The sequence below is a fragment of the Tachypleus tridentatus genome, chromosome 9 (assembly GCF_004210375.1).
Source record: "Tachypleus tridentatus isolate NWPU-2018 chromosome 9, ASM421037v1, whole genome shotgun sequence".
Lineage (NCBI taxonomy): Eukaryota > Metazoa > Arthropoda > Merostomata > Xiphosura > Limulidae > Tachypleus > Tachypleus tridentatus.
Genome location: NC_134833.1, coordinates 98,427,502 through 98,443,844, shown reverse-complemented (window position 1 = coordinate 98,443,844; position 16,343 = coordinate 98,427,502). Strand labels below are relative to the sequence as shown.

The following is a 16,343-nucleotide window of genomic DNA, read 5'->3' as shown; positions in this document are numbered from 1 at the left end:
ATATCTTGATTACTGTAAATATGACATTTAAGTTGGTATTTTACCCCATAAAATCCTAAAAAAAAGATCTAAGCCTTAGCACATTATACCAAGGCATAACCCTAACAAGTCTGAGTTCAATCTGCTGAGAAACACCATGGAAAAAAAAAGGTGAAAATTATGCCAAGCATTTAAAGGTTCACAAATTTTAAAATCAACATGCATGACTTCTATTGTGGTTTTATGTAAAAACTAAAGTTCAAGAGGTCATTGGTTCTGTGCTATAAAAGCAGTCATAGTAGCAAATAGATATCTGAAATGTAACTTTTATATTTAAAAATAATTTTACAATTAATTTGGACCTGAAAATTTTTGTGGTAGGTGATAGAGTTTAAAATTGTGTCAAATTTGATATTTGTCTATTACACAGAATAAGGATATTATAGTTGAAAAATATATCTATTTCTGATAATATAAAAAAAAAAAATATTGGTAATGCTAAGGCTTCAGCTTTTGCCTCTCTCTTTCTAAATACCCCCTTTCATTTATACAATCACTTCCTTGCAATTTTGTACACACTGACAAGTTTCACCTTTCACCATCTTTCATGATCAGATTTACTACATTTATACACTGATTAAATTTCCCAAACTAACAGTGCAGAAAGTGGAACACAAAAATAGTACTGGAGCTGAAGCTATCACTGAGAAGAGACCTATAATTTAGCAACCTGAGAAATATTCACACTTTGTAATTATGGTGAGGATTATTGCTACTATAGTACTGTTAAAAAAACCTTAGACCAGTAATGAAAGGATGTATAATACCTCTAAAAATTAGAAATAACAGTCCAAGAACAACAAAGTAATATCCCACACAGGTTTTATATTTTTATAAATATTAATATAATTGATTTATTACAGGGTACTCACAGTAGGGTGTGTTTACTGAGTAAATCAATCTTTTGAAATACCAACTATATCATAAATTTAACAGTTGATAAAGTACATGGTTTTAACAAATATAAATACAGTAAATCCAAATCCTTATATTGGCTTACAAACCTAACTGATGAATTACATGCTTTAGGAAAATTCAGGCTTGATATTTTTATGTTTGTATAACAGAAACAACCATAATCTTACTGTTACTTTAAATAATCATGGAACATTAAATGTTAAAGCTGTTCTCTTACAAATAATCTAAATGTTATAATACACTCAACTATTTGATGATTTCTGGAAAGGGATCGATATAGTAAAATTAGAAATTCCTTGATTTAGGATTTTAATAATTATTTAAATTTGAAGCTTCTCAAATATAGTGTTCTTCTACCATTACTATATGCAACTTACAATATCATTCAAAGTTTAAATCAAAATCATGGAAAAAGGCATATGAAATGGATATCACAGTTCCAAATTGTTTCATTTACTATCGTGTACTTACACAGAGTTAGAAACCGTTGGATATCAGCTCCTAGAGACAAACACCAAGTACACAGTTGGTGATCCTTCTTGTGAAATGCTGCCTTTCCTAGTAACTTGGTGCTGTGTTGACTTGATAGTTGTAACCAGTAAATAAACCAAGTGTTTACCTTTAAAGCAATAAAAGAGAAAACTTGTTACCATATAAAATATACACAAATACCAAAATGTATGAAAAAATTAACATTTTCACAAGATTTTTAAAGCCAAATAGTAAAATATTTGTACAGTTAGTTATTGGGTATCAGTATAATTACCAAAGTGATTCACTACTTTATTAAATACATGAAATACATACTTCTGGTGGGAAAAAACATGACCATTTTCTTTTATCTAATTCAACTTCAATACACAAAAACATCCAAGAATTCCCAACTGCAAGTCTATCTAATTAAAACTGTAAACAAACCAGTTTAATTCAATAATCAAAAAAGTCTTAAGATTTTTTTAATGTCAATATTTCCACAAAAACAATTAATAACCACATTATTTGCTACTGCAATAACTATTTCCAGATTAATTTTTTAAACAAAGGAAAAAACAAACTTCATTTAATCACCATTATCTTTGTGTAAGACAAGGTTGATTTACACAGATAATTACCACACATAAAGCCTCTGCCAGAAGCTAGCAGACAAAAGGTAAGGACTATAAAATATTATTAGCTTTATGGAAATTTGCATGTTTGAGTAAGCTCAAACTCAATGTTATATTCAGATTTATGAAAATAAAAGCAAAAGCTCTACATTCATAAAAATGTAACATAAACATTAATGGAAACAATGTTTGATGTTTTTAAGCACAAACCAACAAAAGGGCTATCTGTGCTCTGCCCAATACAAGTATTGAAATCTTGTTTTAGCAGTCTAAATGTGCAAACATACTGCTGTGCCACTGGGGGCTATTAGAGAGGAATAGTAAGTTTATAATAAATATTAAAGCCAAACAACCATAATTCTTTTTTTCACACAGCATTTCTAAATATTTCTTTGCATTTTTAGATTTTCTTCCACTGTTGCTTCCTTTGTTCTTAATTTTATACAAATTTTTGTCTCACTCTACATTTTAGCATATATTTAACTGTTTGTTGCAGTGTCCTTGAAGTACTTGATAGACCTACATGCTCTCCATAAAAACAACACAAAAAAAAACTAACACATATAGTTTTAAAGGTGGACAGTTAATAAAGTTTATATACCAGTTAATTGTTGAATCATGAATTAATTACATTCAACAAATAAAGAATTTACATGAAAACTGACAGTTATAATCCTCACAAACAAGTGAAAAATAGAAACATTAATTTTGATTAACTAATTATTTTCACAAGTCATTACACAAATCAATTAAGCTGAGCAGCCTTGAAGTCATGAAAATATTAAGAAATCGTATTGTTAATATTCCAATTACTTGAATAGCTAGAATAAATAATCAAAAACGTAATTTTAATTAGGTGACTATTTTCATGATGTTAACTGATTTAATTGTTATTTCAATTTATCAATTATTTTATATGGCACTCATGATCATCAATTATGTTAATTAATCACCTTAATTCTGTATGCTTTTATGTCAATATACAGAAAAGCTAATACATATTTGCATTATAGTGACAACATTTATTTCTTGTTTTTAAATTATGGATGTATAATCAACTAATCAAACATAGTATCAATACTGTACAGTATGCTGTATATGTTAAACACTTAGGGTGTTATTTTCAAAAGTGCTTAGTGTTAATTTAATATTTTCTCAGAAAGCATACATTATATCTTGATTTGCAGCAATATTTGGCTTTAGGTGGAAATTAAATACCTGGTAAGCATTTATAATAGCACCCAATTAAAATGCACTGTTTAAGCAATATTATATGTTGCACAATACAAACAAGAAAGTACTGAAAAGTAGTAATTTACCAATAGCAAAGCAAAATGAAAAAGATATAAAACAACATCAATATATCTTCTAAGCTCATTTTCATGCAAATTAAGCAAATGATAATCAGTCATGCACTTTGAAGTTCAAATACTGGTCATTCAACCACAACAAATAAACTATTTCAGACACAAGGTTGTTTAAATAAATGGACATACAAATTATACATCCATGTATGGTTAATACAACAGAGCATTTTGTGTGTATATTGCACCTAGTTTAGTTGAGTTGTATTGTAACATTAAACACCAGAGATTATTTCTACACAATGAGCATAACTTTTGTTTGAAACTTCCACATCATTTAGCATGTGTAAACTCAAACATTAAGCACTTTTTAACAAGTGTGTGATTATAGAAATTTACAATGGACTTGGTCCATTTTTATTATTTGAAATAAAAAAGTTACCTTGCTGAATCAAACAACCTGCAGTTGCCTTGAATTTGCTATTAATAGTTAACTTCTGATCAAAGCAAGCAACCTACATAAATTACAATTAAAAGAAACCTTGATAAAGAGTATATCTAATCAAATATAATGTTCTTACTTTTTTATTCCATGTAAGTAATAATACAATATTTTTTTCTGATAAACAAGCATCAGCCCAATAAAGCTGTTCTTCATTACAGAACTGATCAATGGCTTGATAGTCTTTTCCAGCTAACAGAATGTCACTAAGAAAACTACAGCTTCCATTTTGAAAGATTACAATAGGTTCCGACTTGGGAATGGGCAGCAGACAAAACACTGGCTCCGTTAGCTAAAGAACAGAAAAAATTTAAAATCCCTGTTAAATAAGCTGATTATATTAACAAAAAATTAAACTGCATATGAAAAATATATTTCAACAAAAAAAAACATTTTTGAAAAGAAACAAATTTTTTTGATAATTCCAAAAGAATTTTACTGTTCCAGAAAATATCCTCCTTTCTGTTTATGAGAAATGGAAGCCTAATACTGATCTCAATACTTTGAGTGATCACTTTATTAATTTTGATGTTTTGCTGCACTTTTAGATAAAAATAAATGAAGTTTTAGCTCATTTATAGAAAGACAATTGTGAGACCATGAAACAAGATTTATTATTAATGAATTGAAATTGTGAATTAAGAGGTGATATGGGTCAGATCTGAGAAAATAAAAGAAAGAATCGAGTCTAGTGGCTTACTAAAAAAAATAAATGTTAAAATCAGGGATAAAAACAATAAACTTAAGAACTCTAAATTAATATTTGAGGACATATTAAAAACAAATACTGAAAAATACTTATAAAAAGCAGCTGCTTGATCATATTAGAACTAACAGAACACATTTTCTTAAGTATTTTACCTTTCCAAACAAAATGTTAAAATGAGAATTTGGTCTTCACAAGATGTTGATAGTAAGATTCTTTTTGTTGGAGACTGCAAGATGGCTAAGCTTTAAAACACTTTCTTCTATTTGTACAACATAAGAATTGTCTCCAGTCTGTGGTCTTCTTGGAAAAAAAAAGATAGGAGTAAAATCTCAAGAAATGATATGGAACAGGTTAGAAGATCCCAAGGAGAAGGGAAGAAAAAAGGTACCTCGGACAAGGAAGGGGGGGGGGGAAGTTTGTATCCATCTGACAAAAGCTGAAGAACCCAAAAATCTGATATGAAATGGTGCCACAGACAATTGAAGATCGCAAGGAGAGTTCCTATTGGGCTCAAACCCACCAGGTTGTCACCAGAACTGTTGGCAACATATCATGCATCATGAAGAAAAACAGGGAGCCCTGGTACTGCAAGGAGGAACAGGTAAGAGGAAAGACGGGCAACTGGAATTGGGGCCATACTTAGCTCTTACTGAGGTGAATGGACAACCAAAAGGGAAATGGTAGGTTGTTGTTAATCAGACTCTACCTCAAGATTCCAAGGATTCTGGAATCAAATTAAACATGAAATGTCTTAAAAACATAGCCATATGTAAATCCCAAAGATAAGAAACAGGAATATGGGTTTGAGATGAAACAGCATCACAACTCAAAAGGTTCTAATAACAAATAAACCATATTTGTAAAGCCAGAGTTGAAGACAATAAACATATAATAAGGAGAGAGAGAAATGTTCTATGAAGAGCCTCAAATAGGATAAGGGTAAGATGAGGTTAGAAAATTAGGCATGGATGAGATTAATGGGAGATTTTGGGCCTACCCCTGAAAGAGACAAAACTGAACCCAACAGCTTCTGCTTGAGATAAGGAAAGTCAGCAAGGGCTGACTGGATGAATCCCATACGCGACAAGATATACTAACACCATTACCCACCTTAGAGAAAATTGGTCAGCAAGAACTGAATGTCTTGGAATAGGATTGGGAAGTATGGTTGTGTAATAACAAAGGATGCAGGACATAAAATATAGAAGCAAGGGATAAACATCACATAACTGAGAAATAAACCCACGTATAGCTGAGTAGTATCAGCAGGGAGAATATGGGAAGGTATGACAAAATCAACCTGACAAGACTCTATAGGTTCAGGAAAAAGATGGGCAATGTGTAAAGTTAAAGGTTGACCCATATAATATTTAACCTTCCAGCTAATAAATCTAGACAAATCTCCTATTGGTTTGCCAATACCTGAAACTTGTCGATAGTGTCACACCCAAAGTAGTGCCATTAACTTCAGAATTAATGTTGAATTAATTGCCAAAACATTTGAAATAAAGAAGAAAAGGAACCAGAATAATGGTAAGTAAACTAATATCATGAAAAAAAATATGTGGAATTAAACCACTGTGAGAAAAATGTGATCTCAAACATTGAACAAAATGTAAAAAAAATACAAACAAAAAACATACAAGTGCAGGTGCTGTCAAACAAGAAGTAATGGTTCTGTAGAGGTACGTAGATTGAGTTACATGCATCACATGAGTGTAACATTCTCCTGATGGTGGATAGGTGATGCACTATGATTTGCATGACACACACTTTGGAGTGATTTTATTCCAATAGGGGTGCATGAAAGGCTTGTGCCATGTGTAATAGAAATGAGAATAGTTAATCTTGTGAGGGAAGGGAAGTATGGTATCATAATTACTAATATTACTTCTATTTTTAAAGGTGTTGTTAAGCATTGTACTAAGAATTGTATGCCAATTTGTCTTACTTCTGTAATAAGTACAATTTTGGAGATTATAAAAAAAAAAACTTTATATAATCAATTTAATGAAATCAAATATCATAAAAGATAATTAAAATGGATATACTTATATATGTGTTTGCATAAGCTTAGTTTCCACAAAGCTAAAAGCTTATCTGATACACATTGAAAATTAAAAGTTGTGCAGTGGAAGAAGGTAATTATTTTTAAAATGTTACTTCATAATTACATAAAAGTGATCCATTTCTACAATGAAACACTTTTAGGCCAAATTAAATCATATACTGAACATGGTTCAAATGAAGCAAATTTTAAAAATCTAAATACATTTGCATGCATTTTCTAAAATATACACACATAACTTAATATGTACCACCCTACATTATTATTAACCTTTCGTATTTTGTTATATCTCCACAAAGAAACCTATCTCCTAAAACCACATCTAAGTAAGTCTCTACTGGTACTACATTGTTCACTTTTACTGTTTATAAAATTCTTCCCCTGTATACATTTTCAGCTGACTAACTAACTGGTTAAAAATATTTCAACTTATTAAAATTCTTTGCAGTTTCTTCATTAATGCATGTTATAACAAGGATTTAATAGGCCTATAGGATAAAGTGAGAATAACTCTGCATAAAAAAAGACAATCAATAGTCATTTGTAATAAAACAGACTACAGTGTACATTTTTAAGTTCATTTGTCAATAACTTATTAACTAGTCATCTAGCTTTAACACCAGTACTGATTTAACATTTATATTATCCATTGTTTTGTCTATTAAAAGTTTTATGAAACGTTTAAAACTGGATCACTTTTTCATGGTACAAAATTAAGTTGTTTTTGAGTATCATTCATGCAGTCATCAAAACTCTTAAACAACATAAGTAATTCTTGAAGGTTGAAAAGAGTCAGTCACAAAATTTGCATTAATTTATTGAAAAGTTTTTCCTTCATGTTATATCAGCATTCAGATCAAATAACTAATATTGTCACAGCTAATTTCATGTCTGTGGGTTTTCCTACATCATGCAAATATCACCATACAAGATTAAAAGTCTAGTCTAGATGTAGAAAGGTATATAGATGTACCTAAGCAATCATAACTGTAAATATCAAATTAAGGCCACATGCAGACACCAATTTATTTTAGACTTATCCCTGAATACAGTGCTTGATTGTGTAAATCCATAAAACTAAATGCTAGACTTAAGATTTTCACAAAATTCTCTTGCATAATATAACATTTAATAAATACAGTAAAATATGAAAACAATAATTTGTTTAGTTCATAATCATAACAGACTTTTACCCATTGGTTAAAAAAACAGTTGAAATTTATTCCAATCTATCTACAAAGATATAGAGTAAGTAAGGTGGTTTGAGCAGTAATTTGTAGTTTCTTGAAACATTAACTACCCAGAGCTCTTGTAAAATTCTAACAAAAAAGTTTATAAAACTAAGGAACAAGCCACAGATCTCAGAATTTTCCTGTAGTTTATTTTGATGATCTTTTTATTCCTATAAATGTTTTATGGATTAAATATCTACAGTTTTTTTTGCATTAGTGCGCTATTTTTATACTATGAAAAGTACAGATTCAGTGTCTTATAATAATTAAACATCAATCATCACAGTGTAAGTTGTTGTTTCATAGTACATAAAAGATACACTATTAAACCAATCAAGAGAAGCATCAATAAATTATGTTTTCCACATATGTTTGTTTAGTATTTCAGTAATAGGAGGATTAAAAAGTAAAGGAAAATAATTGAATAGTACATAACAAAAACTAACTAACCTTCCAACGTTTCTCACCATCTATATTTTCAGCTTCATAACTCCAACATCTTATAATCTAAGTAAAAAGAAAAGCCTTTAAATCAGTTCAGTATTTCCTAAATGGATTAAAACAACTCAGAAAAAACAGCATTCTTTCAATGATATACATAAACACACATACATACATATATATAGAATTTAGCTGTCTAATACTTGTTCTTAGCTAAAATACTGTATTAGTCTTAGAAATACGAGTAGTCAAAAATGTAATACTCAGTTCTAGATAAGCCTATCCAGAACTGACATCTTACACTATGGTAGGAATACTCTAGTTCTTATATTCCATGCAAGACTCTCATAAATATCAATTCATTTTCTGCATCATATTATAAAAGTGAATATATTCTGAGCTATTCACCTCAGATGTGAGGGTGTCATTAAAGAATTTTTTGACAAAACTTCATACATAGATCTAACATATGAAGATCCTTTACTGACATGTTTTGTTAGTTTTGTCTAAAAGAATATCAAAACTGCATTGTTACTATAGAAACTAGTTAAAAGCTAATTGTGGATTTGTTGTCTGCTGCAGCTAGTAAAGAAAGATGCAAAACCTGCTTCCAAGAAATGTTTCATTTTAACAAAGTATTTATATAATAGTAACTCAGCATTCATGTCAATTACCAGTCCATACAAGATTACTAAGTTTAAAGGTGAAGTCTAAAATATGCTTCAGAAAGAAACAGTGGTTTGCAAAATTATTACATAACTAAATTAAGATATCATTCATCTAACACATATAAGCAAAATTCATGTTTCTCAAGTTTGGCCCAGAAATGATCAAATTAAATTACTGAACACAACTAATGACCATAATCAGTAATTGCAACAATTATTAGCTAAAGCATGGGAAATGTATGCTAAATTACACTTAGAACACAAAGTTCAAACACTAAACTGTAAAGATAATGAAGGATTTGTTCATATACTCACTGTTTTGTTCTGAACTCCAACATATTGCTCTCTCAGGAAATCTGGCACAACAGGACATGTGAAGCTCAATGTGTGCTTTGTTGACCAGGTTTTGAGCAGTTTTGATCATCTACCTTTAATGAAAAAATAAACCTGAAATTAGCTAAGTCACAATGTGTATAAAGTCAAATGAGTTTCACTTTATATGTCACAATCTAGCTTTCTTTACAAACAAAGAAACAAATAATAAAAACCACGTACCACTCTAACATACAGTTAGAGGACTGATTTATTTTCCCTTATGGTGAACTTAGTATTTAATTAGAACAAATGTTTACATTTTGTCAAAAAATATCTCCTTAATTACTAACCTTAGTTTAAGGTTCAATTTAACCTTAAAATATATTCCTGTGATGACTGACAAGTTGATAACTTAACATCTAAGTACATATTTTGTTATTGTCAAGTTCTGTCAATTATTATTAGGAATCAACTTACCAACTATTAAACTGAATACATGAATATGAGAAAATGTGAGATGTAATTACTCTTCATAGGGTCATTGAGGTCTAAAGAATAAACAATAAACTATTGAGGTATTTCTCTGCTATAATTTAGGCAAAAGAAGTACGCTAGATAAGATGACCATTGTATTACACGATAATGTACAAAAACAAGGCCTAAATTTTCTTAATATCCTCATCTAAACACATTTCAGTCAATTATCCTATCAGAAAAATGAAACTGTCTTCAACTGAAGCCTAACCCATTTCTTTTTTCTAAATCTTATTAAACTTCTATCCTCTCAGGAAAAACCGTCTTAACTAGAATCTCGCCTGTCTTTCACAAATCTTAATCTTACAACCTCTCACATGAAATTGTATTAACTGTTTTTACAAATCTGAAGTTTCAGTCTTCTCAAGATACAACACAAAAATGTCTGAGGCCTTTATCCTATTCACCTCCTGAATAAAGTGCAATAAAATTACCTCTTTTTTTCTCAAGACAAATGAATTTAAGAGATCTTAAATAATTCCTATAAGAATCATTCCATCCTCATTACAAAGTGAAATTTCTAGGAACCTTTTACTGATGACTCAACATCTTATTCCAAGTGATTCCTAATAAGTTGTAATAAAAAGTAATTAACCCTTTTAATTTGTAATCATGTTTATAAATATATTCTAAAATTATATCACATTTGATACTAATAATAAAGTGCTCTTTATATGGTTTGAGTGACTTAACAAAACTGTTAAAATCATTATCTTAAATCATACAGTTGAGTAGGATTCCAATCACAATAAAATTACAACAAAAATAATGATAACCCAATGAGTTATCTTACACTTAATAAAATTAAAGGCTTTTTGCCAATTATTTATACCCAAGCACAGACCTTCAAGCCACAAAAATAGTAACACAGATCCAGTTTAACTAGATTTTATTAATAGCAGCTTCTCACTTTCTTTAACCCAGCCACCACAATCCAATGCTGTGATTTTATCAGCAATTAAGCTAACGTTAAGCACCTTAGCTGAATCTTCTGAAAATCTAACTACACCAAATACACACCTTTTCTTTTCCAACAAAAGCTAGACTGAATTAAAGAAAACACAAGAAGTTTTGAAAACTTGTATTCATAAAAACTTATTTCCTAATAGAAACAGTAAATCCAAACTGTACTATTTACATGTATACATGAAGTTAAGATGTGAGCATTACCTCACTTTTGCTTAGCAAATTCTGGTCACACTGATGTGTTAACCATTTTTCAATCATACACAGCTTCCATATTAACTTTTTCTCAGTAGTAATAAACTAACACTATAAAGGTTTAGAAGTACACCAACAACTTATTTTCAATGTCATTCCACATTTCAACTTAATCCTGTTTTATTTATTACAATTAGTAACTGAATTAATAGTAACGGTAAGAAAGCTGTAAGAGCCATATTAATTACAATGTGCAAAACCACTTTGCAAATTATAAGAGCAATATTCTGCATCATGAATTTTGAGTCAACTTTAAAGTTTAACTTTCAGAATGAACATACCGAATTTTAACTTGTTGAAATAGATCCTAAATGGCTACAGAATACACAATTGATGTCTTTAGGGCCAAGTCACTGTTTCACATCTAATGTGAAATCTATAATGTAGAACGTACGGTATAAAAGAAAACAAAAAAACGCCAACAGCTTGGTGTTTGCAAACTTTATCCTTGTTTTTAAAGATCTACTGTTCTACTTCACTGTTAAACTCATGCGACTTTTATTTTATACTAATATTACATATACTTTAAAACCTACCTTAAAAATACCCACACAATTATTTCCCGTCGTAATTATTGCCTTATCAGAGTCAAAGTCTGGTTGAACGGTCACTAAAGAAGCATTAAATGTAACATTTGCTTTTGCACACAACACTGTCGCACATACGTAAGTCGCCATACTTAATTAATACCTAAAAACGCCGATAGAAATTTTTTTTTTATTCTTGTGCTGTATCTCGATATAGAAATTTGAGAATCTTTTGTGTATTTATAAGCTATGTTATTAATTATTAATATTGTCTTATTTAAGTGTTTTTTTCACATTCTCAGGTTTGATCAACTAAATGACAGATCGAAGGAAAAGTAAAATAAAAAAGTTAATACCTGTCTATCTACTTTATTACTGTTAATTTGTTATGTTACATTGCATGCAATGTGTTTTTAACAAAAGAAATAAACACAACATGTAGTGTTCAACATTCATCTGCCCCTTGCTAGTACGGCGGCAACTCTACGGATTTACAACCCTAACATCACCGGTTCGATTCCCCTCGGCGGGCTCAGCAGATAGCCCGAGGTGACTTTCCTATAAGAAAACACTCAATACTCATTTTCCTCCACTGAACCGTTATTTTTTAGCAAAATCGGACAATGTATCGGTACAATCATATTGCGACTTCACGATACGATAATCTTATTGTTACATCCTCAGCATTTAATTCAGTGATGTCAGAAAAATACATATTAAAATAAGAATTAAACAACTGATTCAGGAAATCAGTTATTGTTAAAATATTGTTAAAATCTTATTGTTAAAATAAGAATTAAACAACTGATTCAGGAAACGTTCTGCAAAGAACAAATAAAAACGTATAACAAATGAAAAACAAAACAAATACCAATCAAGTGCACGGGTAAAACAAAGAATTATAACATTTTTTTGCTTAACAGTAAAGAACACTGGGGTCTTACTTTATGTTACTAACTGGCTTTAATATCTTTATAACCGAGGTGTCTGCTCTAGTACAAAGGAATCAACTTCTTCATTCTGGAAAGAACATAAGAAATGTGTACATACCACAGATAAAACTGACTTTCGATCACAGCAAGCTACCTATTTAGATCAAATCGTTTCTTACGTTCATACTAATAACAAATACACAGCGTTGCTCCATCACTTGGGTACCCTCGTTGTTAATAAAATTGTCAACCTTGAAACCAACAACATCGAACGAGGTTCTGTCATATTGGTAAATTTAGATCATTGTTAGGCCCGGCATGGTCAGATGGGTTAAGGCGTTCGAGTTGTAATCTAAGGGTCGCGGGTTCGAATTCCCGTCGCACCAAATATGCTTGCCCCTTCAGCAGTGGGAGCGTTATAATCTGACGGTCAATCCCACTATTCTTTGATAAAAGAGTAGCCCAACAGTTGGTGGTGAGTGGTGTTGACTAGCTGCCTTCCCTCTAGTCTTACACTGCTAAATTAGGGAGGGCTAGCGCAGATAGCCCTAAAATAGCTTTGTGCGAAATTGAAAAAAAATTATCACTGCTAAGTCCACGCACTAATTGCTGAAAATGCTAAAAAAATGAGAGAGGGAGGAGATTTCTATAATAATAGTGGATTAATAAAAAAATACACACATTGAACATTCTAATGAATACTGTTACTGAGAGTAACATATTAAAGAACAAATACAGAGTACTTAAGAAACACACGAACATTTGTTGCTGGCTATAAATATTGGCAATGGTGCAAAGTTCATTGAATATCATTACGTAAGTATAATCTTATATAAGCCCATTTTTTTTCTCCTCAGAAATTAAAATCTGTTAAACAGCTTCGACAGTGTAACTTTGAAAGACGAGACAGATTTTTTAGATAAATGCTACGTCACTGTTACTATCAAGGCGGAGAGGCAAGTAGTAGGATAACACAGTCAGAAACTAATGTTTAGAAAAATACAAAATAATGTTGCACTTTCAGGTAATATTGGTTTTACTCAGAGAAATGGGATAGATTCGACATTTGATATTTAAGATATCAAAGATATTTAATAGATAATAATCTGTATTTTTCTGAAATTGATCAAGTTAGTGATAATAGCTAGAGACTTCTTTTAATGTAAGACAAACATTAATTAATAATACAAAAAACAGAATTCGTTCTTGCTAAGGCAAGAGTAACGAGGAATTATACCTGAACCTGGGATCATTAAGGAGCTCGTATAAAATCTCGTCAAATTGCCTTTCAAAATTGCATTAAAAACTTTCTCTTGCAAAAGGCTCTAAAGTTGCATGTTATAGTTAATTAATATTATAAAGGCCCATTTATACAATATTACCATCGGGCATGCTGGCATGGCCAGGTGGTTAAGGCACTCAGCTCGTAATGCGAGAGTCGCGGGTTCGAATCCCTGTTACACCAAATATGCTCGCCCTTTCAGCCGTGGGGACGTTATAACATGATGGTAAATCCCATTATTCATTGATAAAAGAGTAGCCCAAGAGTTTGTGGTTGGTGGTGATGACTGGCTGCCAGTCTTGAAATTCAAAACAAACCAAACTTTCGGGTACAGAATAACTCTTGGCGGCCCTGAAGTTATAAAGTGTGCAAGCCTGAAGAAGCGTTAAGAAATAAATTAAACTAATTTGTTATTCTAGGCATTGAATTAGTGTCACCAGACAATTTAAGAGAACCCGTCAACGAAAGAACAACATTAACAAGTTTTTTGGTTACGTGAAAACTATACATACCAAATAGACTAAGTAATTTTACAAATATTATCGTTGTAAGCTATAATTTTAATACTTTAATTCAGGTATTTGTTTACTAGAGGAAATAATCATGATGATGATCTAATAAAAAGGAAAGTAGCACATTTTTCTACATGTACCCAAGCATTTCACCTTAAAATAACATTTTCTATAAAAATATAAATAGGAGAAAACTACATGTACCTAAGAATTTCATTTTAAGATAAAATTTTCTTTAAAAACATAAATGGGGAAAACTATTTAGTAAGCACCTGTTACCCGTAACTGTTGTTGTACCATATGTGATTGCAGGGCCTTTCTGGGCTACTTCTACTATATCAATATCAAATCCATTTACACAATTCAGACGGCCAGTTCAATAACATTACATAATATAGAAAACAATGATTATTGTAAATAGGTACAATGGTAGGCATGTAAGGTTGAGTTTCAAATCATTTTCCAAGTAGATAGGTGAAATAGTAAACAATAAGCTACTAATCTTACGGCTCATTTAGAAAAAATCAGCTTTAATGACATTAACCAAATTTTCAGTTTTAAGGACTAATGAGCATTGGTAGCTGATATTTCCAACAGGTATGAAGCAACACATAAAAAATATGAAATAAAGAAGTTATCTTAGTCAAACTTATGGAAAATTCAGAAAGCTTTACCCAATTAGCTTACAAAGATATTTCAAGTTAAATGATGGATTCGTTAACACATGATCAAAATTATAAATGCTGTAATAGATGAAGATTTGAGAATTAGGCTAATTCAAAATAGGAGATCATTTTTAAATGAAGCTTTCTGGTGTATGATGGAATTTGAGCCCATTAATAACTGATAAACAACTAGAGACATTATTTAAAGGTTATGGATTAATTAGATCAAATAGTATTGAAATATAAATTCCCCTATTATAATCTAAAAGAACTGACAGGATTAGTTAGATAACTAGTAACACAGAGAGGGGGAAATTAACCGCAAGACAATAAGTGTAACTGAAAAAGACATTTTGCGAGAAACTGTAACCAAAAGTTTGTATGTAATTAGAAGATCTATCAAAGTTGCCAGTAGAAGGCGAACTTTATAAAACTAAGAAAAATAACTTTTAGAACTTAGTCCATAAGGAATCAAAAGCTGCTATCAATAAATAAGTGAAACAGTATCATTAACAATCCACACTTCTGTGAGTTGTTTATTGATGAGAACCTTGCCGTATACTTATCAATGCTGGTTCTATAAGTACAGTTGTTTGACCCAATATAGTAATGAATGGTGGTAAATTTCTTCCAGTAATGAAGAGTGCATATTGGGAACTAACTTTATGCATAGACAGGAATGTGAAATTAGGTTGTTTTCAAATAGCTTTACAGTCTATGATCAGGAAACCTTGTGCACTTCATGACAATTACCATGGAAAAGGCTGACATTTCTATCACAACAAGAAGGACAATCGTTGTACCACTAATATATGAAATGTATTTACATTTAATTGCTGGAACGCAATCCTTCATGTCCTGGGGGGTTAAAGATTGGAAGAACTTTCATGGGTAAGAAAAATAAAGATATCATGAACGCAAAACGCATAAAATGTTGATGGGACATTGTATGATGTGAAGCTGTACAATGTACATATAGTACTTCCACATCAACGAAAATCAGAAGTAGCCACTTCTGAAGCAAGATGAAGGAAGTATGTTATCAAAGCCTCACATAAGAATAGTTTAATACCTTACTTGCAGGAGCTGTAAACTAGGGCTGTGGTAATTTTACAGCTGATCAGTACTACAGGTTACATGATTTGCCAATGAATATCAAGATACCTTCTCCAGTGGATCTCGTAATTTTGGCAGGGAAATATAAATTATTTTATAGGTTTTTTTACTGAAGATGCAGCTCAATACATCCATTAACGAGAGAACTCCCACTTGCAAAACATACTGAGGCTTTCATAGAACTAGAAGCAAAAAAGAAGGAAGAATAATATAACCAAGTACTAGTCCTTGTACATCACCTATTGTACCTCT

General features: G+C 30.9%; 1 protein-coding gene across 1 annotated transcript in view; it reads right to left on the bottom strand.

The window, feature by feature from the left end:
- The window catches only part of LOC143225846 (nucleolar protein 11-like), a 31,264-nt gene extending 21,859 nt beyond the window's left edge, over positions 1 to 9,405 (bottom strand). Inside the window, exons 1-4 of the mRNA XM_076455973.1 lie at positions 9,303 to 9,405; positions 8,329 to 8,385; positions 3,949 to 4,161; positions 1,429 to 1,576 (exon numbers count right to left, since the gene is read on the bottom strand). The gene's annotated coding sequence lies outside the window, so the exon portion shown is untranslated. The remainder of the gene's footprint in view (positions 1 to 1,428; positions 1,577 to 3,948; positions 4,162 to 8,328; positions 8,386 to 9,302) is intronic.
- Between the last annotated feature and the right edge of the window lie 6,938 nt (positions 9,406 to 16,343).